Source organism: Pygocentrus nattereri, chromosome 28, assembly GCF_015220715.1.
Source record: "Pygocentrus nattereri isolate fPygNat1 chromosome 28, fPygNat1.pri, whole genome shotgun sequence".
Classification (NCBI taxonomy): Eukaryota; Metazoa; Chordata; class Actinopteri; order Characiformes; family Serrasalmidae; genus Pygocentrus; species Pygocentrus nattereri.
Genome location: NC_051238.1, coordinates 379,817 through 403,524, shown reverse-complemented (window position 1 = coordinate 403,524; position 23,708 = coordinate 379,817). Strand labels below are relative to the sequence as shown.

General features: G+C 43.6%; 1 pseudogene; it reads left to right on the top strand.

Moving 5' to 3' along the window:
* Positions 1 to 4,374: 4,374 nt before the first annotated feature.
* LOC108410623 lies at positions 4,375 to 5,198 on the top strand (annotated as a pseudogene).
* The last annotated feature ends 18,510 nt before the right edge of the window (positions 5,199 to 23,708 follow it).

Here is a 23,708-nt window from a genome sequence, read left to right as displayed (position 1 = left end):
TGAATGGTGGAGCTAAACTGCTGTAGCTGAATATAATACATAATGTGTTTCTGCTCTCCCCTACAGACTGCACAGTGCAGTGACCAAGTGGTGGGTGATCAACTATCTGACCCATATACTGCACACAAAGGCCCAAGATTGCTGCTATCGTCAGTAATGTAAGTTGACAGATCTAAAAGGATGAGACAAGTGTTAGTATGTTACACTGAACAGCAACACAGGGTCACAGCACAGAGAGAGACAGAGAGAGAGAGAGAGAGAGAGAGAGAGAGAGAGAGAGAGAGAGAGAGAGAGAGAGTGAGAGAGACTACATCCATTTCAGTGAAACACATAGTTGATGGTTTATTTACAGAAATTAACATTAAATATCCCCAACTTGGCCTCAAATACAGAGAAACCATTAGAATTTAAGTATAGAGAAAGCTGTACAAAGTAGGTGTTTCTAATAAAGTGGTCAGTTAGGGGAAGCACAAAGTGGGTGGTACTAATACAGTGGCCACCAGGGTTTATAGTGACTTTCACACAAATGAACTGAGAGGTTATTATGGGCTGGATGAAAGATACAGGGAGCTTTTAATGTAAGTTTATGAGAATTAGATTAGAGTGTGTGTGTGTTTGTGTGTGTGAGTGTGTGTGTGAGAGTGTGAGAGTGTGTCTATGTGTGTGTGTGTGTGTGTGTGTGTGTATGTGAGAGTGTGTGTGTGCAGGTGTTAATGATGTGGTGCTGCTGGTGCTGCAGCAGTTGAGTGTTGTGAATCACTGGGTGAAGAGGACAACTCCCACAGAGAGCGAGAGCTTCATAAACACACTCTCTCTAATAATCTGCCCTTAGACCTGCTGATGGAGAGTTTCTGAAGTGACTTTTTATTCCTCTGTGGAGGAACATTAATAAAGCACTGCTGGGATTAGATTAACACAGATTACTATAAACATTACCAGGGTTTCTCAGTGATTTCATAAGAAAAACAGAAATAAGCCCAGGTTATATTAATCCCATGTTGGAAACAGTATATTGGTAAAAGTAACCCAGGTCAAACTAATCCTGTACTATAATAAACCACAGAAATAATCCCAGGTTACATTAATCCCATGCTCAAAGTGAGCAGTGGGAGTAAAATCCCAGGCTGTATGAATTCTCTTATGTTGTGTTGTTTAGGTCTCAAGATCATTATGTTCTCTCTGAAGGTGAAGGTGTCCTGAATCTAGATGGGTTCTCTACTTCAGTTATAGAGTGTTCTCAGGTAAAGGTAATCCGGCTGTAATAGGACTGCAGGCAGCATCTCTTTTATGGAGTCTGTAATTCCATGTGCCGCATTTCCCCCTCAGCACTGGAACACGTAGAGCTCTGAGATGGGACGTGTAATTTCCTGTACAGCTGTAAAAGTATGTGCCCCCCACGTCTGCAGGCATGACATCACTGAAAGAGCATGGAAAATAGCTTTATCACACACACATTAACACACACACTAACACACACACACTCACACACAGACACCCTCACAGACACTAACACACTCACACATACACACACGCACACTCATTTGCATGATTCGAAGAACCCTTTCACAGAATCCTTTATTCATGCACAGGGTTCTTCGAGTGTTCATGGTTCTATACAGTTTTCTTTACTATAGAACTCTAGAAGAACCACCAGAGTGAGCTGGGAAACATCAAAGGAATAAAGGAAACAGACTGATGGACAGAACGGATTGTGGAAGGTTACGTCAAAGATAATTTATTTATGTTATTAGTGAGATTTTCAAAGTTATCAATCAAAATCGATGTGTGTCCGAGGCTGTTGTACCCTCCCTGTCCAGGAAAGACACAGTCTCAGTGAGGTCCAGTATTACCTCCAGTCTGATGGCCCTACAGAGCGGTCAGATGCGGAGGCACCTGGTGACAGGAGACACTTTTCCCGTAGATAAGCTGTTGTGGGTTAATGAGGTGCTGCTCTCAGTCCTAGTGTCCATTATGAAGTGAAGATGTGTGGCTGGAAGTGACCACCCTGAGTCAGTCAGCACTGAACGGCAGATCTCCCTGTTGTCTGATCAATAAAAGAGCACTCACCTTTCAATCAATCAATCAATCAATCAATCAATCAATCAATCAATCAATCAATCAATCAGCCTTTACTTAAACTCAGAGTGCACTTAGGGATGGCCTCATTTACAGGGTGGCTGAGCCAAAACTGAACAAAGTACAAACATATCAAATGTCAAAAAACAACAACAAAAAAAATCAGACCAAACCATTAAATTTTCAAAAATGTAATAATAAATAACAAATCGGGATAAAATCTTGCCTAAGAACACACTTAAGAACAAACTTAGGATGGAAGATATTTGTGATTGAGGCCCAAAGTTTCCACATCCTATTCTACAATGTAAAATCCATCCATCCATCCATCCATCCATCCATCCAATGTAAACAAAAATAAAATGTAATTATGTAAATAATTTAAAGCATATTTTTAAAGACAAATGCTACAAAGAAAAACAAATCAAATGCTGAAACTGAGAAATTTGATTGTTTTTTGAAAAATATTCATTTTGAATTTGATGCCAACAAGTTCCAAAAAGTTGGGACGGGGGCCTGTTTACTGCTGAGTTTCATCACCTCTTTTCTTTAACAGCACTCTGTAAGTGTTTGGGAACTCAGGAGACACTGCTGTAGTTTAGAAAGAGAAATGTTTTCTGTTCTTATTTGATACAGGATTTCAGCTGCTCAACAGTTTCAGTTTCTTTATCATATTTTTCATTTCATTATGTGCCAAATGAAGTCTGGACTGCAAGCAGGTCAATTTAGCACCTGGCCCCTTTTAATACAGAGCAGTGCTGCTGTAATACATGCAGAATGCGGTTTTACATCGTCTTGCTGAAATAATCAAGGACTTCCCTGAAAAAGACGTAGTCTGGATGGCAGCAGATGTTGCTAAAACCTATATATATCGTTCAGGTTTAATGGTGCCTTCACAGATGAGCATGTCACCCACACCATGTACTAATGCTCCCCTAAACCATCATGAATACTGGCTTTAGAACTGTGCTGATAATAAGCTGAGTGGTCTTTAGCCCGGATGACACAGTGTCCATGATTTCCAAGAAGAATTTTAAATGTTGATTTGTTTTTCAAAAAACACTAAAAGTTCTCAGTTTCAACATTTGATTTGTTGTCTTTGAAGCATTTTCAATTAAATATACGGTTTAAATGATTTGCACATCATTGCATTTAGTTTTTATTTACATTTTGCACAGCGTCCCAACTTTTTTGGAAATGCTGTTGCTGTTGAATGTATTACTAGCATTTTTTAAACAGTAAACAAAAATAGCGGTGAAAAAGGTCAAAGAGCTCTAAGGAGGCATTTCTCTAAGGCGGGTTGGTCTTTAACCTTTTAAGAAAAAGCTGATTTTTATCATTTTTATCATTTATCATTGATTTGAATGTATGAACAAACAGGCTAGTGCCCAGAGAACAGATAAATTAAGCACACTGAAAATTAGCAAGTCATTTTTTAAATTCTTGTTTTTTGAGAAAACATTAAATAACACAAATGAATAATTTAGTGTAAATGTCTGAACACCACTAAACTAAAAGTAGTCCTTAATCTCAGAGCAGGCGTCTTACAGCAGGACACTGATTTTACTGACACAACCAGAAGTTCCCTCTACATTCATGTAAATGTATCAAAACCATGTAAAAAAACATGATCACCTTATCTTACACTGATGGTGAAGCCTGTTTTTGCTCTCTCTGATCTAAAGTCACCGTTTTGGAGATGCTTGTTTCTCTTTGTACAGCGACGACATTCATATATGCAGTGCATACATATATAAGAGTGAGTAAGCATGAATGTATGAGTGAGAGTGTGTGGGGGTGGAATGCAGGTCATATGTTGTGTGTGCTTTGTGTGCTGTGTGTTCTGTGTATGTGTAGGTTATTGCTGTAGGTTCTGGCTGTTCTCCAGCCTGATCCCACGTTCTGCTCTTTCTGCCTTTGTTAACTATCGATCCTCTGAAATCAGCATGAAGCTTTTAGAGAAACCAAACTGCTCAGCTCACACAGCACAAATACCACGTGGACCAAGGTTTCTCAACCTATGGGCCGTGGACAACCAGTGGGCCGTGAAGCACCTTCTAGTGGTCAGCAGGCCTGAACTCAGGGGGAGGCAGTAGTTCTCAGTGGGCCGGTAGAGACATGTAAACTTCGCAGTTGCAGGCTATTTAGATGTCATCGGTTTGAGATGATGCAGCTGGGGGAGCCGTGCAGACAGCTAGAGTGCTGGACACTGCGAGCGACTGAGAGCGCGTCACTGCGGCAACGTTTTTGTGCTATCAGCTTCTAAATCGACAAAAAGTGGTAAGTGGCTGAAATATCATGGCTTCTGCTGGTTGTTTCGTCTGGGCAGAGTGTGGCATGTTTAGCCTAACGCCCTTTTCCGCCTCTAGCGATAGCGATAGTGGCAGTGTTTGTGCTAAGTGCCAGCTACTTAGCAGTTTGGCGGAGAAGGTAGACCAGTTAGAAGTGCGCATCCGGGGGTTATTAAGGAATAGGCAGCCAGAGGCAGCGTTAGCAGCTCCGGGTACCCTAGGGAGAGTTAGCACCCCCTCGATTCTGGCGTTAGAGCCCTCACAGCGGGGCGAATCTAGCCAGAAAGTTAAGGCTTATGTTAACACTGAGGTCAAAGCTCCTCCGATTCGCATGTCAAACAGGTTTGCCCCGCTCAGTGATGCATCCACTGTGGAGCCTGTTAAAAGCACTCTGGTCATAGGAGACTCGATTGTTCGACACGTGAAGTTAGCTACTCCTTTAGGGGCGCCAGTGGTTACAATTAGATGTTTATCGGGAGCCAGAGTGCCGGACATTAGTGGCAACCTTAAATTAGCTGATAAGAGATATTCGAGGATAGTCATTCATGTAGGGGCCAATGATATCCGTCTGCGGCAGTCTGAGGTAACTAAGGCTAATATTAGAGAGGTGATTAAACAGTCCCAGACGATGTCCAATGCCGTAATCTGCTCTGGCCCCATTCCAATGCGGCACGGCGCTGAAGCCTAAGCAGGCTTACGGCGTTAAACTGCTGGATGTCCAAGTGGTGTTCCGAAAATCAAGTGGGCTTTATAGATAATTGGTTGCGTTTTGAGGGTAAGCCTGGTCTTATAGGTAAGGATGGTGTCCACCCCATTCAGGAGGGTGCTGCCTTACTTTCGTGCAGCATAGCTCATAGTCTTTTAGTTAGTCGGCAGAGTAGTGTAAACAGCTGCTGATAGTCCAGAGGCGGGACCAGGCCGCAGACAGACAGGCTAAACCGACCGTCTGCGATCCGCCTTGACCCAAGATCAGCTTTATAGAGACTGTGTCTTTGCCCCGAATTAAAACTAAATTTAATCATAGAAAAACTCAATCAGTCTTTTTAAAAATCACATACATATGTCCATGTTCTGATGATAGATAACACTAATCTAAAACTTGAACTACTTAATATAAGATCACTAAACTGTAAAGCAGTCGTTGTAAATGAAATTATACGCGATCATAAATTTGACATTTTCTGTCTCACCGAAACATGGGTTAGACCAGATGAATATTTAGCTTTAAATGAAGCCACGTCTGTAGGCTATAATTATGCACATAGGCCAAGATTATCAGGCAAGGGAGGTGGAGTCTGTATAATATACCAAAATACTCTAGATATTAGTCAGAAACAATGCGACACTTTTACTTCCTTTGAGGTCCTTTCTATTCACTTTACAAATCCGGTCACAAAAAAGAATGCGTTTTCATTATTTAACATTTACAGGCCACCAGGGCCATACTCTGAATTTTTAAAAGAATTTAGTGATTTTGCTGCAAACCTGGCTGTGTGCAACAATAAAGTAATAATTGTAGGAGATTTTAATATTCACTTTGAGAATGTAGACGACCCATTAAAAAGGGCATTTACCTCAATCCTAGACTATGTTGGTTTTACCCAAAATGTAACAGGGCCGACACACTACTGTAGTCATACGTTAGATTTAGTTTTGACACTAGGTCTTAACATAGACAAGCTTAATATCCTACCGCAAACCTCAGCAATCTCCAACCATTACCTAATTTCATATGAGCTACGACTTAGTCATAATATACATACGTCCCCTTGTTATTCAACAAAGTGCTCAATAAAACCTTCAACCGCCCTACAATTTATAGAAATTCTCCCAGAGCTATCAACCCCACTTAAAATAAAAAGAATAAGGCAGAAAAAGCTCGCCCCATGGTACAACGATAAAACCCGGACCTTAAAACAAACAGTTCGGAAATTAGAATGGAAATGGTGTCAAACCAAACTGGAAGTGTTCCGCTCTGCCTGGAAGGACAGCCTTATAGAGTATAGAAATGCTCTCACTGAAGCTCGCTCAGCATATCTGGCCTTGCTGATCGAGAATAAGTAATAAGTAAAATAAATAAGAAATTCCAGCAACTCACACTAGTGAAGATGATCTCTTCTGCAAATTGCACAACCTGCATACTTGATGCAATTCCATCAAAATTACTCAAAGAAGTACTGCCAGTTATTATAAACCCTATTTCAACTATTGTGAACTCGTTCCTTAGTCTGGGCCATGTACCCAAAGCTTTTAAACTAGCAGTTATCAAACCCCTGATCAAAAAAACAAATATTGATGTTAGCATATTGTCTAATTACAGGCCTGTTTCTAACTTACTGTTTATATCAAATATCTTAGAAAAAGCTGTGGCCCAACAACTTAGTTCATATCTACACAAGAACCATATATATGAAAAATTTCAATCTGGATTCAGGCCACACCACAGCACTGAGACAGCTCTAGTTAAGATAACTAATGATCTTCTTCTTGCCTCTGATCAAGGCTACATATCTCTCTTAGTGATACTTGACCTTAGCGCGGCTTTCGATACAATAGACCACAATATTCTCCTAGAAAGGTTAGAAAACATGGTTGGAGTCACAGGGACAGCCCTATCATGGTTCAAATCTTACCTATCAGAACGTTATCAGTTTCTTAGGGTAAACAATTTATCTTACTATTATTCAAAAGTGAGATTTGGAGTTCTGCAGGGGTCTATATTAGGACCATTATTAATTACACTATACATGTTACCGTTAGGCACAGTTATAAGTAACCATGGCGTAAACTTTCATTGTTATGCAGACGATACTCAACTGTACATATCAGCCAAGCCTGATGACCAATACAGGTTAAAGAAAATGGAGGACTGTGTAAAAGACGTGAAAGGCTGGATGTCACGTAACTTCCTCCTATTAAACAGTAACAAAACAGAGGTTCTCCTTCTGGGTCCAAAATTAGCAAGAAGTAAATTACCAGATTTAATCTTAAATCTTGCCGACTTTCCAGACACACCTGGCTCAGCAGCAAAAAATCTTGCCGTTATAATTGATTCAGATTTATCATTCGATCAACACATAGGCAGCATCACTAGGACAGCTTTTCTACATCTTCACAACATTGCCAAGATAAGAAATGCCCTATCCCTGCGTGATGCAGAAACACTATCCATCCATCCATCCATCCATCCATTATCTTCCGCTTCTCCGGGGTTCGGGTCGCGGGGGCAGCATCCTAAGCAATGAAGCCCAGACCGGATGACTGAACTTCTCACCCTATCTCTAAGGGAGAGTCCAGACACCCTGCGGAGGAAACTCATTTCGGCCGCTTGTATTCGTGATCTTATTCTTTCGGTCATTACCCAAAGCTCATGACCATAGGTGAGGGTGGGAACGTAGATCGACCGGTAAATCGAGAGCCTTGCCTTATGGCTCAGCTCTTTCTTTACCACAACAGACCGGTAAAGAGCCCGCATCACTGCTGATCCAGCACCAATCCGCCTGTCAATCTCCCGCTCCCTTGTACCATCACTCGTGAACAAGACCCCGAGATACTTGAACTCCTCCACTTGAGGCAAGAGCCCATCCCCGACCCAGAGAGGGCTCTCCACCCTTTTCCGCCTGAGAACCATGGTCTCGGATTTAGAGGTACTGATTCTCATCCCAGCCGCTTCACACTCGGCTGCAAACCGATCCAGCGAAAGCTGAAGTTCGCGGCCTGATGTCCCCAATAGGACCACATCATCTGCAAACAGCAGCAATGTGACCCTGAGGTCACCAAACCGGACACCCTCCATCCCTTGACTGCGCCTAGAAATTCTATCCATAAAAATTATGAATAGAATCGGTGACAAAGGGCAGCCCTGACGGAGTCCAACGCTCACTGGGAACGAGTCTGACTTACTGCCGGCTATGCGAACCAAACTCCAGCTTTGTTTGTACAGGGCCTGAATGGCTCGTAGCAAAGAGCCATGTACCCCGTACTCCCGAAGCACCTCCCACAGAATACCCCGGGGAACAGAGTCAAATGCCTTCTCCAGATCCACAAAGCACATGTGGACTGGTTGGGCAAACTCCCATGAACCCTCCAGAATCCTGGAGAGGGTGAAGAGTTGGTCCAGTGTTCCACGACCAGGGCGGAACCCGCACTGTTCCTCCTGGATCCGAGGTTCGACTATAAGCCGGACTCTCTTCTCCAGTACCCCTGCATAGACCTTGCCAGGGAGGCTGAGGAGTGTGATTCCCCTGTAGTTGGAACACACCCTCCGGTCCCCTTTTTTAAAAAGAGGCACCACCACCCCAGTCTGCCAATCCAGTGGCACCGCCCCCGCTGTCCACGCAATGTTGAAAAGGCGTGTCAGCCAAGACAGCCCCACAACATCCAGAGCCTTGAGGAACTCAGGGCGGATCTCATCCACCCCTGGAGCCTTGCCACCAAGGAGCTTCTTAACTACCTTAGCGACTTCGGCCTCAGTAATGGACAAGCCTATTCCCATGTCCCCAGACTCAGCCTCCTCACCGGAGAACGTGTCGGTGGGATTGAGAAGGTCCTCAAAGTATTCCTTCCACCGCCCAATGACGTCTTCAGTCGAAGTCAGCAGCACACCATCTCCACTATATACAGTGCTAGTGGCACACTGCTTTCCCCTTCTGAGTCGCCTGACGGTTTGCCAGAATCTTTTCGGAGCCGACTTAGTCACTTTCCAAGGCCTCACCAAACTCCTCCCATACACGGGTTTTTGCCTTGGCGACAACTGAAGCTGCAGATCGCTTGGCCTGTCGATACCTGCCAGCTGCCTCTGGTGTCCCACAGGCCAACCATGCCCGGTAGGACTCCTTCTTCAGCTTGACGGCATCTCTGACCTGGGGTGTCCACCACCAGGTTCGAGGATTACCGCCCCGACAGGCACCAACTACCTTACGGCCACAGCTACAGTCAGCCGCTTCAGCAATGGAGGAACGGAACATGGCCCATTCTGAGTCAATGTCCCCCACCTCCCCCGATATCTGGTCAAAGTTCTGACGAAGGTGTGAGTTGAAGATCAATCTGACAGGTTCTTCTGCTAGACGTTCCCAGCAAACCCTCACTATACGTTTGGGCTTGCCTGGTCTGACCGGCATCTTCCCCCACCACCTGATCCAACTCACCACCAGGTGGTGATCAGTTGACAGCTCAGCTCCTCTCTTTACCCGAGTGTCCAAAACACATGGCCGCAAGTCCGATGACACGACTACAAAGTCAATCATTGAACTGCGGCCTAGGGTGTCCTGGTGCCATGTGCACTTATGGACATCCTTGTGTTCAAACATGGTGTTCGTGATGGACAAACTGTGGTTTGCGCAGAAGTCCAAAAACTGAACACCACTCGGGTTCAGATCAGAGAGGCCATTCCTCCCAATCACACCCCTCCAGGTCTCACTGTCATTGCCCACGTGAGCGTTGAAGTCCCCCAGTAGGACAATAGAGTCTCCAGGAGGAGCACTTTCAAGCACCCTTCCCAAGGACTCTAAGAAGGCTGGGTACTCTGAACTGCTGTTCGGTGCATAAGCACAGACAACAGTCAGGACTCGTTCCCCAACCCGAAGGCGTAGGGAAGCTACCCTCTCGTCCACCGGAGAAAACCCCAACATACAGGCACCAAGTCGAGGGGCTATGAGAAAGCCCACACCTGCCCGCCGCCTCTCACCATGGGCAACTCCAGAAAAGAATAAAGTCCAGCCCCTCTCAAGGAGATTGGACCCAGAGCCCAAGTTGTGTGTTGAGGTGAGCCCGGCTATATCTAGTCGGTATCTCTCAACCTCGCGCACCAACTCAGGCTCCTTCCCCGCCAGTGAGGTAACGTTCCAAGTTCCAAAAGCCAGTTTCAGCAACCGAGGATCAGAACGCCAAGGCCCACGCCTTCGGACACTGCCCGATCCACAAAGCACCGAACCCCTATTACTGCCCCTCCCATTGGTGGTGGGTCGATGGGAGGGGGGACTCATGTAACTCCTTCGGGCTGGGCCCGGCCGGGCACCATGAGTAAATGCCCGGCCACCAGACGCTCGCTGGCGAGCCCCTCCCCCAGGCCTGGCTCCAGGGTGGGGCCCCGGTAACCCTGTTCCGGGCAGGGTACACAAGTCCAGTTTTTGTGTCTTCATAGGGGTTATTATGGATCACACTTTGTCTGACCTGTCACCTAGGACCAGTTTGCCATGGGAGACCCTACCAGGAGCTTTTGCTCCAGACAACATAGCTCCTAAGATCATTCAAGCACGCAAACCCCTCCACCACGATAAGGTGGTGATCCAAGGAGAGGGCAGAAACACTAGTACATGCGTTTATTACTTCTAAGCTAGACTACTGTAACGCGCTACTGTCAGGATGCACGAGCAGGAATTTAAACAAACTCCAACTAGTCCAAAACGCCGCAGCCAGGGTCCTCACTAAAACTAGAAAATTTGATCATATTAGTCCAGTGCTATCATCACTTCATTGGCTGCCTATTAAATTCCGTATTGATTATAAAATCCTTTTATTGACATATAAAGCCCTACATCGTCTTGCTCCTGAGAACTTACAAGACCTTGTTTCTCATTATGAGCCATCACGACTACTCAGATCACAGAGTGCTGGCTTATTAATAGTCCACAGAATTCATAAGGCTGCAGCTGGGGGAAGAGCTTTTTCTTATAAAGCCCCCAAACTCTTCCAGAAACTGTTCGGGACTCAGACATAGTCTCAATCTTTAAGACTAGGCTGAAAACTCACTTGTTCAGTTTAGCTTTTGGTAGGTAATGTTCCCCCCCAGATAAAGGCAGCAGATCCAGGGGTCCATGGACACAGGGAATTATAGTAAACTGAGACACTGGTGCTGTCGTCCCGCTGCTCGCATGTGGTCACTCAAGTTTATGGATGGTGGAGCGGAGGGATGCCAAACTGTTTCAGAGTGCCGTGTCTGTGTGTCCTTCTGGTTCTCTCCTTTTAGTTAAGCTGCCATAGTCAGATCTGCCGGAGTCATTAGCCACACTCTGTAAATGTTTACATCCCCTGTTTATGTACAAACGGATAGAATAAAACTAATTCCATCTCCCTGCTTTCTTTCCGAGTATACAATCACCCATATGTCCGGCTGGACACTGAAGGATGACCGACTGCCGAGCCCTCCTGCTTCCCACTTCAGACCAGCTGCCTACGCCCCAGCTGCCACCACCTGCCTTGGACTAGCTGCTCACCCTACACTGATGTTCTCATAGACTGCTAGCTATTCCTAATACCAATATTACTGCTAAAATTAGTAGTATAATCACTTGTAGGTAGTTTGACCAGAGGAGGATGGGTCCCCTCTGGTGAGCTTGGTTCCTCCCAAGGTTTCTCCCAAGGGAGTTTTTCCGTGCCACTGTTGCCCCTGGCTTGCCCACCGGGGGGGTGGGGGGGTTGTACATTCTTACAGTCCTGTTAAAACTTTGTCTCTTCCGAAATTGTGTAAAACTGCTTTGTGAAAAGCGCTATACAAATAAATTTGATTTGATTTGATTTGAGCTAGTCAGAGATGGAGATGTTCCTCAGGGTGTTTCTCCTGCCTCGTCCGGTGCGGACCTGTCAAGGTTTTTCTTTAGTCTGCTCTGTTTTGATATGTGTGAACTCCAACCGTATTCGAGTCTGCATCAGGCGCCAGTTTGGCAAAACCAGTGGGTCTCGGTCTGCTTCCAGCAGAACCCTTTGGAGTTCTTATGATTACCATCTTATGATCAAACAAGGGAATCATCAATAGAGCCTACATTCCTCTTCTATCAGCACATCAGCGCTGTACCATCAGCGTGATCTGCCTGTTTTAGTGTCTGACTCTTTACAGACTCTCACTGCGCTTATATCATCCTGCATGCGTCTCAAATTAATATCTGCACTTGATTTTTGGCTGAATATCAGAGACCTGAGAGTTAAACTCAAACTGATAAATCGGTGACCAAGAAGCAGATATTTATTTTTAATGTTGACTGTGACAACGTTGATCCAAAAGCCCAGTGGGTTTATTTCAAATGAGGCACTAAAACATAAAAAATTAAAGAGACTCCAGGCCAAACAGTAACTCCTGTGGAAAAAAAACAACTTTAAAAAGATGATTTGAGTTTTTCCGTGGGCTGCTACGCTTTATAAGTGGGCCTTGGGGTGGAAAAGGTTGAGAACCCCTGACCTGGCCCACTGACTGGATCAGAGATGGTTCTCTGTAAACTCCAGCTGATGTTGTGTTTGTATGTTTGGGTTGAAAATACATCATTCAGCACCTCATAACAGCTCACGGCCATCTGTGGCATGAAAGTGTGCAGAGCAGCTGATGATCAGAGATGACCTTCATCAATGTAGAGTGTGTATTTAAGGTGGGGAAAGGCAGGGGGCACTCTGCACGCTTTTATTTAGAGTTGTTAAAAACTGAGTTTGTCTGGAATTCAACAGCGAGTTGTTCGACATCTGACTGCCAACAAAACCAGCATCAGGTTTTTTCCATTGCTGTGGTCGACAGCCACCACTGGGAAAATGTAATTATCGCTGGATCGTTCCGCTCGGTCTGAGGAATGCTGGCACCTATGGCTCCAGTGAAAACTCTGCTGAAAATGCACCATTAGAAACCCTGGTTTTCTTTCTAATGAAGCAGCCTAATATTGAAAAATTAAAAAATAATAATAATCTATTATACAACCTTGTTTCCAAAAAAGTCGGGACGCTGTGCAGAATATAAACAAAAATCCATGCAATGATGTGAAAATCATTTAAACTATATTTTTAAAGGAAAATACTACAGTGAAAACAAATCAAATGTTGAAACTGAGAAATTTTATAGTTTTTTTTTTTTTAATATTTGCCCATTTTTAAGTGATGCCAGTAACAGCTTCCAATAAAGTTGAGACGGGGACCTGTTTACCGCTGTGTTTCATCACCTCTTCCTTTAACAGCACTCTGTAAGTGTTTGGGAACTCAGGAGGTGCTGCTGTAGTTCTGAAAGTGAAATCTTTTCTGTTCTTATTTGATACAGGATTTCAGCTGCTCGTCAGTTTCAGGGGCTCCTTTGTCGTATTTTTCATTTCATTATGTGCCAAATGTTCTCAGTGGTGACCAGTCTGGACTGCAGGCAGGTCAGTTTAGCACCCGGACTCTAAATACGGACCAATGCTGCTGTAATACATGCAGAATGTGGTTTGACATAGTCCTGCTGAAGTAATCAAGGCCTTCCCTGAAAAAGACGTCATCTGGACGGCAGCAGATGTTGTTAAAACCTGTATTTATCATTCAGCTTTAATGGTGCCTTCACGGATGTGCAGGTCACCCTTTTTATGTACAACCCCAATTACAATGAAGTTGGGACGTTGTGTAAAACAAATAAAAACAGAATACGATTATTTAAAAATCCTTTTCAACCTATATTCAATTGAATACACTACAAAGACAAGATATTTAATGTTGAAACGGATAAACTTTATTGTTTTTTGCAAATATTCACTCATTTTGAATTTGATGCCTGTAACATGTTCCAAAGAAGTTGGGACAGCTGCATGTTTACCGCTGTGTTACATCACCTTTCCTTTTAACAACACTCAATAAGCGTTTGGGAACCGAGGACACTGATTGTTGAAGCTTTGTAGGTGGAATTCTTTCCCATTCTTGCTTGATGTACAACTTCAGTTGCTCAACAGTCTCCGTTGTCATATTTTGCGCTTCACAATGTGCCACACATTTTCAATGGGAGACAGGTCTGGACTGCAGGCAGGCCAGTCTAGTACCCTTTTACTCCGCACTCTTTTACTACGAAGCCACGCTGTTGTAACACGTGCAGAATGTGGCTTGGCATTGTCTTGCTGAAATAAGCAGGACGTCCCTGAAAAATATGCTTGGATGGCAGCAGATGTTGCTCCAAAACCTGTATGTACCTTTCAGCATTAATGGTGCCTTCACAGATGTGCAAGTTACCCATGCCATGGGCACTAACACACCCCTATACCATCAGAGATGTTGCCTTTTGAACTTTGCACTGATAACATTCTGGACAGTCCTTTTCCTCTTTGGCCCAGAGGACACGATGTCCATGATTTCCATGATTTGAAATGTGGACTCGTCAGACCACAGGACACTTTTCCACTTTGCGTCAGTCCATCTCCAATGAGCTCTGGCCCAGAGAAGCCGGCGGCGCTTCTGGGTGTTGTTGATATATGGCTTTCGCTTTGCATGGCAGAGTTTTAACTTGCACTTGTAGGTGGAGCGACGAACTGTGTTCACTGACAGTTTTCCGAAGCGTTCCTGAGCCCATGTGGTAATATCCATCACAGAATGATGTCGGTTTTTAATGTAGTGCCGCCTGAGGGATCGAAGGTCACAGGCATTCAGTGTTAGTTTTCTGCCTTGCTGCTTACTTGAAGAGATTTCTCCAGATTCTCTGAATCTTTTGATGATATTATGGACTGTAGATGATGAAATCCCTAAATTCCTTGCAATTGCACATTAAGAAACATTCTTAAAATGTTGGACTATTTCCTCACACAGTTGTTCACAAAGTGGTGAACCTCGCCCCATCCTGGCTTTTGAACGACTGAGCCTTTCAGGGATGCTCCTGTTCACCTGTGGAATGTTCCAAACAGGTGTTTTTTAAGCATTCCTCAACTTTCCCAGTCTTTTGTTGCCCCTGTCCCAAATTCTTTGGGACGTGTTGCAGGCATCAAATTCAAAATGAGTGAATATTTGCAAAAAACAATAAAGTTTATCCCATTGAACATTAAATATCTCGTCTTTGTAGTGTATTCAATTGAATATAGGTTGAAAAGGATTTGCCAATGTTTTACACAACGTCCCAACTTCACTGGAATTGGGGTTGTAGAGAAACATTCTTCTTGAATTGTTGCTCTATTTGAATGTGCAGTCTTTCACAGAGTGGTGAACCCCTCCTCATTTTTATTTCTGAAAGACTCCGCCTCTTTATACCCAGTCATGTTACTGACCTGCTGTCAATCAAACACCAGGTGTGTGTGTATGGGTGTGAGAGTGTGTGTGTGTGTGTGTATGTATGTATACTCATACATACATACACACACACACACACACTCTCACAGAGAGTGTGTGTGAGAGTGTGTGTGTGTGTATATGTATGAGTGTGTGTGTATGTGTGTGTGTGAGTGTGTGTGTGTTAGTGTGTGTGTGTATGAGTGTGTGTGTATGAGTGTGAGTGTGTGTGAATGAATATCATGTTTTACTTTAAAACTTACATTTCTATTTCCCTGGCAGATGATTTAGCTTGTTTTAAAAATTGAAATTGTTTTTAAGATTGAAATGAGTTTATTTTAAGGAAAGTGAAACTGGAAGTAGGTGGAATGGTTTAGTAATATGTTAAATAAACTGCGCAGATTGGCGAAGCTAAGCCGTGTTTTTCTGCAGTACAGTTTCAGCTGTCGGCTCTGTGCTCTGTGCTGCAGCGCTGCTGCTACACTCTATAAAACATTGATGGTGTTCAGAATGTAGACAGTTACCCTTTGTAAGTCCAAACAGGGAACGACGGATCAGACGGATTGGACGGATCAGATGGAACAGACAGATTCTTGTTCCAATATTAATTTAGGAGAAAAGCAGAGAGTTGGAGTGAAAGAAGAGGAGAGAAGGAGAAAGAAAAGACGGCAACACTGCTTCTTCTCCCTTAGCGAGCATCCATAATGCATTACCACAGCACCAGATTTGCCCACATCCCTCTCTCTCTCTCTCTCTCTCTCTCTCTCTCACTCTCTGTCTCTCTCTCTCTCCCTCTTCCCCTCTCTCTCTCTCTCTCACACATCCCTCTCTCTCTCTCTCTCCCTCTCCATCCCGCCCTCTCTTTCTCTCTCTCTGTCTCTCTTCCTCTCTCTGTCTCTCTCCCTCTCTCTCCCTCTCCCCCTCTCTCACTCTCTGTCTCTCTCTCTCTCCCTCTTCCCCTCTCTCACTCTCTGTCTCTCTCTCTCCCTCTTCCCCTCTCTCTCTCTCTCTCACACATCCCTCTCTCTCTCTCCCTCTCCATCCCGCCCTCTCTTTCTCTCTCTCTGTCTCTCTTCCTCTCTCTGTCTCTCTCTCTCTCTTCCTCCTCTCTCTCTCCCCTCTCTCTCTCTCTCACATCCCTCTCTCTCTGTCTCTCCCTCTCAATTCAATTCAATTCAGTAAGCTTTATTGGCATGACCATAGTCAGATACAGTATTGCCAAAGCATCATCAAAAACAACACAGATTAACTTTCTGAACATTAAACAATTAAAATAATAATTATAATAACAATTAAATTTAAAATTAGTTAGTGATACTGTAACACAATCATACAAAGATATAATATATACATTAAATGTTTACAAATAAAAGATATTTACAATCAGGGCAACTGGTGTGTGTGTGTGTGTGTGTGTTGTGTTTGGGTGGGTCACTCACTGTCTCTCATGTTGTGGCAGGCTGTAACTGCCAGGGTGCTGCTGTCTCTCTGTTCTCCTAGCAGGAGGGGCAGTGTGAGGTCAGCAGGGAGACGCTTAAACTGGAGGTGAATTTTCTCAAACTGTTTAAAGTAAATTTCCAGTACTGCTCCAGCAGGTCCAGGTTCTGCTGTAGGCCCTGCTCTGTGGGGGACAGCAGAACCAGGTCGTCTGCGTAGAGGAGAAACTTGATTTCTGAGTCGTGCAGAGTGAGACCTCTCCCTTTCTGTCTCTATCTGTCTCTCTTCCTCTCTCTCTCTACCTCCCCCCCTCTCCCCCCCCTCTCTCTGTCTCTCTCCCTCTCCCCCTCTCTCTCTCTGTCTTTCTCTCTCCCCCTCTCTCTCTCTCCCTCTCTCTCCCCCTCTCTCTCTCTCCCCCGGCACCTCTCTCTCTCTCTCTCTCTCTACCCCCCCTCTCTCATATCCCTCTCTCTCTCTGTTTCTCTCCCTCCCCCCCTCTCTCTCTGTCTCTCTCTCTCTCTCTCTCTCTCTCTCTGTCTCTGTCTCTGTCCCTCTCTCTGTCTCTCTCTCTCTCTCTCTGTCCCTCTCTCTGTCTCTCTCTCTGTCTCTCTCCTCTACACACCAGCACTGACACTTCATACTGACAAAGGAGGAGGATGAAAAAGGAACACAGAAGACTGAGAAGAGAGGAGGAGGATGAAAGACAATGAGAAAGGAGGAGGAGGATGAGGATGAAGGTGAATGAGAGGGATGAGGATGAAGGTGAATGAAAAGGGAGGAGAAGGATTTGGGAACTGAGGACACTGATTGTTGAAGCTTTGTAGGTGGAATTCTTTCCCATTCTTGGTTGATGTACAACTTCAGTTGCTCAACAGTCCGGGGTCTCTGTTATCATATTTTGAATGTGGCTTGGCATTGTCTTGCTGAAATAAGCAGGACGTCCCTGAAAAAGACGCTGCTTGGATGGCAGCAGATGTTGCTCCAAAACCTGTATGTACCTTTCAGCATTAATGGTGCCTTCACAGATGTGCAGGTTACCCCTGCCATGGACACTAACACACCCCCTCACCATCAGAGATGCTGGCTTTTGAACTTTGCGCTGAAAACAATCAAGACAGTCCTTTTCCTCTTTGGCCCAGAGGACATGACGTCCATGATTTCCAAAAACAATTTGAAATGAGAACTCGTCAGACCACAGGACACTTTTCCACTTTGCGTCAGTCCATCTCAGATGAGCTCGGGCGCAGAGAAGCCGGCGGCGTTTCTGGGTGGTGTTGATATGTGGCTTCGCTTTGCATGGCAGAGTTTTAACTTGCACTTGTAGATGGAGCGACGAACTGAGTTCACTGACAATGGTTTTCTGAAGTGTTCCTGAGCCCATGTGGGAATATCCGTTACAGAATGATGTCGGTTTTTAATGCAGTGCCGCCTGAGGGATCAAAGGTCACAGTCATTCAATGTTGGTTTTCTGCCTTGCTGCTTACATGCAGAGATTTCTCCAGATTCTCTGAATCTTTTGATGATATTATGGACTGTAGATGATGAAATCCCTAAATTCCTTGCAATTGCACATTAAGAAACGTTCTTAAACTGTTGGAGTATTTCCTCACGCAGTTGTTCACAAAGTGGTGAACCTCGCTCCGTCCTTACTTGTGAACGACTGAGCCTTTCAGGGATGCTCTCTTTATACCCAATCATGACACTCACCTGTTTCCAATTAACTTGTTCACCTGTGGAATGTTCCAAACAGGTGTTTTTTGAGCATTCCTTAACTTTCCCAGTCTTTTGTTGCCCCTGTCCCAACTTCTTTAGAATGTGTTGCAGGCATCAAATTCAAAATGAGTAAATATTTGCAAAAAACAATAAAGTTTATCAGTTTGAACATTAAATATCTTGTCTTTGTAGTGAATTCAATTGAATATACGTTGAAAAGAATTTGCAAATCATCGTATTCTGTTTTTATTTATGTTTTACACAACATCCCCACTTCATTGGAATTGGGATTGTAATTGAGTTTTACAGTGTAGTTACTGACCTCCATTTACACACCACTGTGGAGACTGTACAACACATATAACCAGTTAATATCTAGAATATATTGGGTATTTTGGTGGAATTTATGTAGACTGTCTGGCTCCACTTAGGTTTACTCCAACTAATGACCTAGTACTTCTGTGGAGTTCTCACATTTACCTGCTTAACTAAGGGACTGTAAACAGAAACTGTAGAACAGACTCGGTTTATATCACAATACTTACATTTAGAGTCGGTTATTCATTCAGCCTCATGAGAAACTGTAGAACAGACTCAGTTTATATTACAATACCTACATTTAGAGTCGCATGAGAGCTGTTTGTTTGTGGGCTTGTGGGTAAATTGGTCGTAAAGACCTTCCTGGAGTAACTATTAATTAAAGGTAAGGTTGTTTGAACTTGTGTAGATGTGGAACATTTTTTCCCTCTGAGTCAGAGCAGCTCTGTTGGAACTTATCTGGATGCACCTTAATGTACCAGCCTGCTGTTCTGTAGAATATGTTGGTTGAGTTAGGTGTTCTAAAGTACTTTCCATTATTCTACTTTTCATTATTCTATAGTAATTGGTTCTCCCTGCTCATTGTTACAGGACTCTTATTGTCGTGTTATTGTTTTGAAATCCAAGAACTCCCTAAGATCTTTAAGATGAACCACTGAGAGGAACCAAGACTCAAAAGGAGTCTCAGTTCATCTCAGTGGTTCTTCTTAATGGTTCTTATTAAAGGCCTTTTGGGTTTTGGTTCTTCTCAGTGATTCCTCTTTATGCTCTTAGGGGGTGTCCCTAATGAGTCTTGGTTCTTGAGTGGTTCTCCTTCATGCTTTTGAGGAGGTTCATTTGAGCCTTGGTTCCTCTCAGTGGTTCTTCCTAAGAACTTTGTAAGTAAGTTATTCTGTGTGTATTATTTCAGTTCTTTGACATGTTCCTTTGTGTTCTAAAACGTGGGAAATGAAGACAGACCCTTCTTTAGTGGGCGTGTCCAGACGTTTGCCTGCTGCTGTGTGTAGGAGGGGTTTGTTTATGAATCTGTGCTGATTGACAGCTGTGACTGCAGTGTGTTTATGTAGAGTTCAGAGGTCTTTCATTCTCAGCGACTGTAGTTCTGTCCAACCCGGCAATCAGGTCGGCCGGCTTTACTGCGGAGTCTGTCTTTATCCTGCGGGAGATCCAAGAGAAGCAGCGATCCTGTCTTTATCATCGTGGGTTTGAGGACCACACCCTCACTGCAAAGACCTCAGTGAAGCACAGCGGCCAATCTGCAGATCACTGTCCAGGAAAAATGTGTAGTGAGGAGAGCGGGGCGCCAAGGAACACGGGGGAAATGTCACAAGGACTTATTAACGGGTTCAAGCAGAATGTGCTTTGGTTATCTTCATGTGTTCCTGAAGTTTTGGCATCACAGCAGTCAGGCAGATGATTCTCCAGATCCAGATAAACAGCTCACAGTGAGAGATCAGCTTACAGCACAATTTTTTTCATCCAACTTATGTTAATACACAGTTCATTAGCAAAACCTTACTAACCTTGTGGGGAACCATAGTAACACCCTAACAACCAGCTGGGATACCATAGCAACCACTTATCGCCTTGCTAAAATACCATTAGGTAAAATACCAATAGGTAAGTAAGCAAGTAAGTTTTATTTATAAAGCTCTTAAAACAATTTGTGTTGACCAAAGTGCTGTACACTGTTTTAACTATGTAGGGAACCATAGCAACCACCTAGCAACACTGTATTAACTATGTGGGGAACCATTGCAACCACCTAGCAGCACTCTATTAGCCATGTGGGGAACCATAGCAACCACCTAGCAACACTGTATTACCCACGTGGGGAACCATAGCAACCACCTGACATACCATAGTAACCACCTAGCAACACCTTATCAGCCATGTGGGGAATCATTGCAGTCACCTGAAATACCAAAGTAACTAATCGACAGCAGCCTAGCAACCATTTAGAAAAGGCTGTGCACTTACATTTTTAATGTGTTTAACTGTTCATATCACAGTTACTATATCACACATATTACTGTTACAAAACCTGTACATTAGAAATGGTGCAATAACATGAAGTAAAAAAAAATACAAAAATAAAATGATTATTATTATTAATATTAATAATAATAATCTAAGATGAAGTAGCTGATAAAAGTCAGTGTAAATAAACTGTTTCAGTCTGTTTTTAAAGCTCTTAATAGCTGATGATCCTCTATCACTGAGGTGGATTTAATGGTTTTATACTACATTTCAGGAATGTTTATCAGGCGACGCCTGACGATGATCTTATCGGATTTGTATTCCATCTGGAATCCTGAGATGTACGGAGGTGCTGACCTATTAAGAGCAGTTTTACAATTCTGGTCTCACTTTATCTGGATCATCCTCTATAGTCCCTATAGAGGTTTTGGGTTGAGGTCAAGGATTAGGATTAGAGCAGGTTTAGAGTTAAAGGACATTCTAGTCACTCTAGAACATATTTAGTTGAAAGTAACCTTAAGTATCTACGCAGAATCTGAAGTGAACAAACACAGTGTAAAGTGTAAGAAGCACTGAAGATGAATCTGTAAACTGTGACAATATCAATATCATCAATAACTTTGTTGTTTGGAAATAATTCAGCCAGTGATGAAATCTCAGACATCATGAGGAGATGTGAGTCAGGACATTCTCACAGTTCTCAGGAGGGAACCTCCATACAGCACCGCTCAGCTCATCAGCGTCCACCAGAGTGTCGGATCAGACGGAGCTCAGGAACAAAGTCAATTAGCATTGATTGAGTCTGTCCCCATAAGGGGGGGGGGGATCAATACTGCTGTCTCTGTGCTGATGTCCATCACTGTGTGCTGTTTATTAATGCAGTGGAACCTTAGGAAGAACATCTAACCAGCGTCCGGAACCTCCAGTCCAGCCTTACAGTTACACTGAACGTCTTCACCAGCATCTTCTACATCTAACATCCTGTACACACTCCACCATGTTCTAGAGTCCTGTATGTGTTCCACCATGTTCTAGAGTCCTGTATGTGTTCCACCATGTTCTAAAGTTCTGTATGTGTTCCACCATGTTCTACCATCCTGTACATGTTCCACCATGTTCTACCATTCTCTGTGTTCCACCATGTTCTACCATCCTGTACACGTTCCACCATCCTGTACGTGTTCCACCATGTTCTACTATCCTGTATGTGTTCCACCATGTTCTACCATCCTGTACGTGTTCCACCATGTTCTACCATCAGACCATCAGTTTTCCATTTACTGCTGAATTAAATGTTTACTGTATATTAGCGCTGTGTGGTCAGACTGAGCGGTCAGAGGCTGAACGTGAGCTGCTCTAAGATTAAGGTGATTAGTCCATTCCAGCGTGTTTATGAAGGAAAACAGGGATTAGCTGGAGTTTAGTTAATGCTCTGAATTAGACTGACCCCCAGCACGTTGGTCACCGACTCAGCATCATACACCAGTTTAATGAGCTCCAGACAAGAAACGCTTCTGACTGAAACAGCTTCATTCAAGAGTAAACACCAGATTTCTCTTATTGAGGGATTATTACTGAAATATTATATGATTAATTACTTTATTTATTAAAAGTTTGTTTTCTTCAAAAAGCAAAAATATATCTGCAAAATAATATTCTAAAACATGAAAACCATCTATAAATGAGTTATTCCCGGGTGGCCCCTCCCAGTCCTGTCCATGTGCTCGTGTTTTGGTTGTGTAACTCCACCCCTGATTGTTTTCACCTGTCCCTCATTGTTCCATGTATTTAAGCCCTGTGTTTGCCCCTTGCATTTGCCAGTCTTTGTATCCTTGTATCTGTGTACCTGGTCTTTCTTTGTGTTGGTTCTGATCTTTTGGTATGTCAAACCCTAAATCTGTACGTGTCGGCTCATTGACCCTGGACTGTTTTGACCACGACCCTGGACTGTTTTGACCACGACCCTGGATTTGCCCATAATAAATCTCGCTTATCTCAGCGTGTGCGTCCGCCTCCTCGCTCCCCCTTCCATTCCCACTACATTCTCACCAAGAAAAATATTAGACACTTAGACTGGATTTAATCATTTCACTACACAACCTACACTATATTCAGTTGTCTGGCTTCACACGCATATGAACTTGAGTGACATCCCATTCTTAATCCATAGGGTTTAATATGATGTCGGCCCACCCTTTGCAGCTATAACAGCTTCAACTCTTCCGGCAAGGCTTTCCACAAGGATAAGGAGTGTGTTTATGGGATCTTTTGACCGTTCTTCTAGAAGTGCTGATGTTGGACGAGAAGGCCTGGCTCCGCTGTAATTCCGCTCTAATTCATCCCAAAGGTGTTCTATTGGGTTGAGGTCAGGACTCTGTGCAGGCCAGTCAAGTTCTTCCACACCAAACTCGCTCATCCATGTCTTTATGGACCTTGCTTTGGGGCCGTCAACAAACTGTTAACACAAAGTTGGGAGCATGAAATTGTCCAATATCTCTTGGTGCTGAAGCATTAAGAGTTCCTTTCACTGCAACTAAGGGGCTGAGCCCAACTCCTGAAAAACAACCCCACACCATAATCCCCCCTCCACCAAACTTTGGCATAATGCAGTCAGACAAGTACTGTTGTTCGATAAGTCTGTTATATTGACAGTTAATAACATGCTATAAGATACTTACCGTCCATCAAAATAATATAATTTTAAAATGTTTTACATTAAAAAGTTGTTGAACTGTACTGTGAATAACAAAATCACATTGATTTATTTTTATTCAAGAAAATAATAAATAAGCACTTTGATCAAAATGTTTGGACAAACAACTTTATTTCTGATTATGCATCTATACACTGTACATTCGGTCACTGCGGTATATAAGCAGAGCTATTTTCAAACGCAATCTCATAGAGTCCTTTATCTTACAGTCTATA